Source organism: Nycticebus coucang, chromosome 5 (genome assembly GCF_027406575.1).
Source record: "Nycticebus coucang isolate mNycCou1 chromosome 5, mNycCou1.pri, whole genome shotgun sequence".
Lineage (NCBI taxonomy): Eukaryota > Metazoa > Chordata > Mammalia > Primates > Lorisidae > Nycticebus > Nycticebus coucang.
In genome coordinates this window covers 123,796,477-123,801,791 of record NC_069784.1, presented here as the reverse complement: position 1 = coordinate 123,801,791, position 5,315 = coordinate 123,796,477, and the positions used below count along the sequence as shown (strand labels likewise).

The 5,315-nt window shown below is 41.6% G+C and overlaps 1 pseudogene; it reads left to right on the top strand.

The window, feature by feature from the left end:
* Positions 1 to 2,597: 2,597 nt before the first annotated feature.
* On the top strand, positions 2,598 to 4,284 carry LOC128586330 (60 kDa heat shock protein, mitochondrial-like; annotated as a pseudogene).
* Positions 4,285 to 5,315: the final 1,031 nt, after the last annotated feature.

The window sequence follows — 5,315 nt, the reverse complement described above, 5'->3', positions numbered from 1 at the left end:
CCCCCTTCCACTAACTTGCTAAATATAATGATAAAATTGGGAAACAGAAAAGTGCTTTTATCATTCCATAAGAAAGAGACTAATTTAACACTGTTACACAAGAAAATATTACATCAAGACAGTTCTCTGCATCTTCATGTAAAATCAAAATGAAAGATAGATGTGGAGGATTTCCCTGGAAAACATTTAGAACTCAGGCAAAGTATTGCTTTAAGTGTTTGATTTAAGAATGCCAAAAACACTATGCTCATTGGACTGCGTACTTCTGTGCTATAGATCACTTCATCGTCACATATTTTTGACATGCAAATTTCTATGAAACCAAAGATGCAAACATTCTTCTCAGTGATTGCATGGGCTTTTGTACAACACAGATAAATACACAGTAAAAATTGCAATTCAAAGAGGAACGTTCTTATCGGAAAGAACAGACTGGCAGTGTGTTCCCTTGCTCTGCAGCACAACAAAAATGTTTTTGACGCTCTGCAAGTTAAATGTGAATTTATTTATTTTTGCCATTTCTTGTTCAGAAATACATGGCATTAAAGACAGAAGTGCATTTGTCAATGCAATCATTGACACATCCCACATATTACTTTCTGGAATGTTCCTTTGCAACTCAACTATGTAACTAGAGAATTACTCTCCGAGACAGGATTGTCAGACAAAGCCTGAGTTTGGCTCTATGTTGTACTGGCCTGAGTTTTCTTAGAAGATGTCAGACAAAGCCTGAGTTTTCTTAGAAGAAGACAAAAATTGTATCTCTAGAAAATAATTTGGTAAAACAATGATGCAAGGTGTGTGTGTTGAAATGTGTGTTTGAGGGAGACAACTGAATAAGGAGGGGATATTCTTTTATCTGAGAAGTAAAAAAACCATCAGATCCTATCTACATCAGAAGCAACCCAGAGTCTATGCCATCAGCATCATTTTCACCCTCACATCGTATGTTAAAAGGGTAAAGCAAAATAGGTGAGTTATGAATACACTCCATCTCACAAAGAAAGCAACTTTGTACCACGGAGGTCAGTACTTCTCTCCAAAAGCCTCTACTTGGAATGTTCTGTAATTCCTATCACAGTAGGGTGGCAATGTGACCTTAGATCAGAGGTTCCTTAAGAGAATCTGATGGTGAATATTAGATGTTAACTTGACTGAATTGGGGGAGAGCTTGGTGGCTGGTGTTTCTGGGTGTGTGTGTGTGAGGGTGTCTCCAGAGAAGACCGACTTGTGAGTCGGTGGCCTGACAGAGGAACACTCATCTTCATGGTGAACAGGTGCCATCTAACCAACTGAGGCAGGGCTAGAAGAAGGCAGGTGAAGAAGGGAAGCAGAACACCGTTTCCTCCTCCTGCCCTTGGACATCAGACTCCAGGTTCTCTGGTCTTTGGACTCTGGGACTTGAACCAGTGGCCTCCTAGAGGTCCTTTGGCCTCAGACTGAGGACTGAACTGTGGAGTCCTTGATTTTGAGGCTTTCAGACTTGGACTGAGCTTTGCGACTGTAACTGAACCCCTGAACAAATTTCAATGGCCTCTATCTGTATTTTTTTATAATCATCTACCTTCATTAACTACTTGACCTTTGAATTGTTCCCCAGAAATAGTGGATATTTGCAAGACAAAGGAGCTGAGATTCAGAAGGCCCTGGCAGACTTCCTGATGCCATCCCCACAACCTGCCTAAGGCCATGCAAGACTTACCTGCAGGTCCCCAATATACACAACAAACCACTTGAGTCTTGGCATATGTCCAACAGTTTGTCTCGGATTAACAGACCCTTATGTTAGCATTTGTTTTCACTGACTCCTGGTCTATTAGAGAAGGAGCCTGACTCTTTCAACCAATTCTCAACTAAAGAATCTTTAAGCCCACCCATACTCTGTGGGCCCCTACTATGAGATTTCCCACCTTTCTGGGCCAAACCAATGTAAGCCTTTCATACGTGATTTATGACTATACCTGTAATTCCTGTCTTATATAAATGTACATAACCAGACCGTAACTTCACCACTGCAAGGCCACTTGCTCAAGGTTTCTTGCATGTGTCTCTGGATCATGGTCCTGAAATCTGGCTCAGAACAAACCTCTTTAAATTATTGTACAGAGTCTGGCTTCTTTTCTGAGGATACTGGTTAGATCTCAGGTGAAAATGAGGAACTTCGTGGGAACTGGAGCAAAGGTCAGCGTTGTTGTGCCTTAGCAAAGAAGTCAGTTGCTTTGTGTCCATGCCCTAGGGCTTTATGGAAGGCCAGACTTCAGAGTGATGATCTTGGATATTTTGGAAGAAATTTCTAAGCAGCAAAGCATTAAAGAAGTGCATGGCTGCTTTTAACCCCTTATGATCAGATATGGCAGCAAAGGAATGATCTAAAGGTAGAATTTATAATTAGAAAGAAAACAGAGCATAGAAGTAAAAATTTGGAAAATTCACAGCCTGAGAGAGAAGGAAAGAGCCATTTTTCAGGAGAGGTATTCAAGGGTACTTGAGAGCAGCCACTTGCTAGACAGATTAGCATGATTAAAAGGGAGTCAAGCCCTCACTCGCTGCCAATGACCTGCCAAGCCATGCGCACAACCTGCTGCTACCCTGCAGAAATGCTTTGATTACCAAAAGTTCTTTACCAGATAAGACCAGTGTCCAGGGCACTAGCTCCCCATCACTTTGGCTTTATGTCAAAGATGTAAAATTTGGTGCTGATGCCCGAACCTTAATGCTTCAAGGTGTAGATCTTTTAGCTGATGCAATGGGGCTAAAGGGAAGAACAGGGATTATTGAACAGAGCTGAGGAAGTCCCAAAGTAACAAAAGATGGTGTGACTGTTGCAAAGTCAATTGACTTAAAGGATAAATATAAAAATATTGGAGCTCAACTTGCTCAAGATGTTGCCAGTAACACAAATGAAGAGGCTGGGGATGGTACCCCCATTGCCACTGTGTTGGTATGGTCTATTGCCAAGGATGGCTTTGAAAAGATTAGCCAAGGTGCTAATCCAGTGGAAATCAGGAGAGGTGTGATGTTAGCTACTGATGCTGTCATTGCTGAACTGAAGAAGCAGTCTAAACCTGTAACAACCCTGAAGAAATCGCTCAGGTTGCTATGATTTCTGCAAATGGAGACAAAGAAATTGGCAGCATCATTTCTGATGCAATGAAAAAGGTCAGAAGAAAAGGTGTCATCACAGTAAAGGATGGAAAAATCCTGAATGATGAATTAGAAATTATTGAAGGCATAAAGTTTGATAGAAGCTACATTTCTCCATACTTCATTAACACATCAAAAGGTCAGAAGTGTGAATTTCAGAATGCCTATGTTCTATTGAGTGAAAAGAACATTTCTAGTGTCCAGTCGATTGTACCTGCTCTTCAAATTGCCAATGCTCATCATAAAGCCATTGGTCGTAATTGCTGAAGATGTTGATGGGGCAGCTCTAAGCACAGTTGTTTCGAATAGGCTAAAAGTTGGTCTTCAAATTGTAGCAGTCAAAGCTCCAGGTTTTGGTGATAATAGAAATAACAAGCTTAAAGACATGGCTATTGCTACTGGTGGTGCAGTGTTTAGAGAGGAGGGGTTAACCCTGAATCTTGAAAATGTTCAGCCTCATGACTTAGAAAAAATTAGAGAGGTCATTGTGACCAAAGATGATACCATGCTCTTGAAAGGAAAAGGTGACAAGGCTCAAATTGAAAAACGTATTCAAGTAATCGCAAAAGGAAAAACTGAATGAACATCTGGCAAAACTTTCAGATGGAGTAGCTGTGCTGAAGGTTGGTGGAACATTTGATGTTGAAGTAAATGACCAGAAAGACAGAATTACAGATGACCTTAATGCTACAAGAGCTGCTGTTGAAGAAGGCCTTGCTCTGGGAGGGGGTTATGCCCTGCTTCAGTGCATTCCAGCCCTAGACTCATTAACTCTAGCTAATGAAGATCAAAACCAACCAACAAACAAACAAAAACTGGTATAGAAATTATTAACACACAAAATTCCTGCAATGACCATTGCTAAGAATGCAGGTGTTGAAGGATCTTTGAAACCTGAGAAAAAATGCAAAGTTCCTCAGAAGTTAGTTATGATGCTATGATTGGAGATTTTGTCAATATGGTGGGAAAAGGAATCATTGATCCAACAATGGTTGCAAGAACTGCTTTACTGGATGCTGCAGGGGCAGCTTCTCTGTTAAAGCAGAAGTTGCAGTCACTTAACTTTCTAAAGAAGAGAAGGACCCTGGAATGGGTGCAATGGGTGGTATGCGAGGTGGTATGGGAGGTTGCATGTTCTAATTCCTAGAATAGTGCTTTACTGTTAATGAACTGTGACAGGAGGCTCAAGGCAATGTTCCTCACTGAGAACTTCAGGGATGTCAGTTGAAGAAAGTGAAGAAAAGGCTGGCCGATGTTTAAGAAAATCACTATAAGCATCAGTTCCTGGTTTCAGGTGACAAATAGGATGGCTTACTGCTGTCATTCATTGTCCATGACTACAGATAATTTATTTTGTATTTTTGAATAAAAAGACATTTGTACATTTCTGAAAAAAAAAAAAAAAGGAGTCAAATGTTGATGGAACAATGAGGAAAAGAATCTTGACAGTATTTCGAAAACCTTAGAGGGCACCACTTCTATAACTCGAGAGGGTTTAAAGGACAAAATAGCTGCAGGAGTGAGGCCTGGGTGTCACCACTGTGTGCTGCCTGGGCACACTGTTTCCTGCCTAACAGCAGCTCCAACTCTAGCCAAGGCTGAAAGGATTCCAGGTATAGCTTAGGCAGCTGCTCCAAAGGTACAAGCCCTAAGCCTTGGGGGGTTCCACATGGTGTAAGTCTGCAGGCAACAGAACACAAGGTCTCAGAGGATATATGGAAAGCCTGGGTGCCTGGGCAGAAACCTGCTGCAAGAGTGGAGCCACCACAGACATTCCCTACTAGGGCAGCACCAGTGAAGCAGTGGGAGCAGGTCCTTCTGACTCCACCAGCTTATAGAACAACCAGTAGCATGCAACCTCTGCCTGGAACGTTGCAGGCACTTGATTCCAACTCTTCAGAGCAGCCATATGGACTGCCCCTGGCCTTGAGAACCCACCCCTCATACGTAAGCCTAGGATGTGGGATACGGAGTCAAAGATTATTCTGGAGCCTTAAGATTTAATGTCACCTGCTGAGTTTCAGACTTGTGTGGGGCCTATTGCAAACCTTATTTTTTTTTTTTCACCAATTTCTCCTTTTTGGACTGAAAATATTTACCCAATCAATGCCTGTACCACCATTGTACTTTGAAAAGAAATTGTTTGTGATTTTACAGACTCATAGATGATA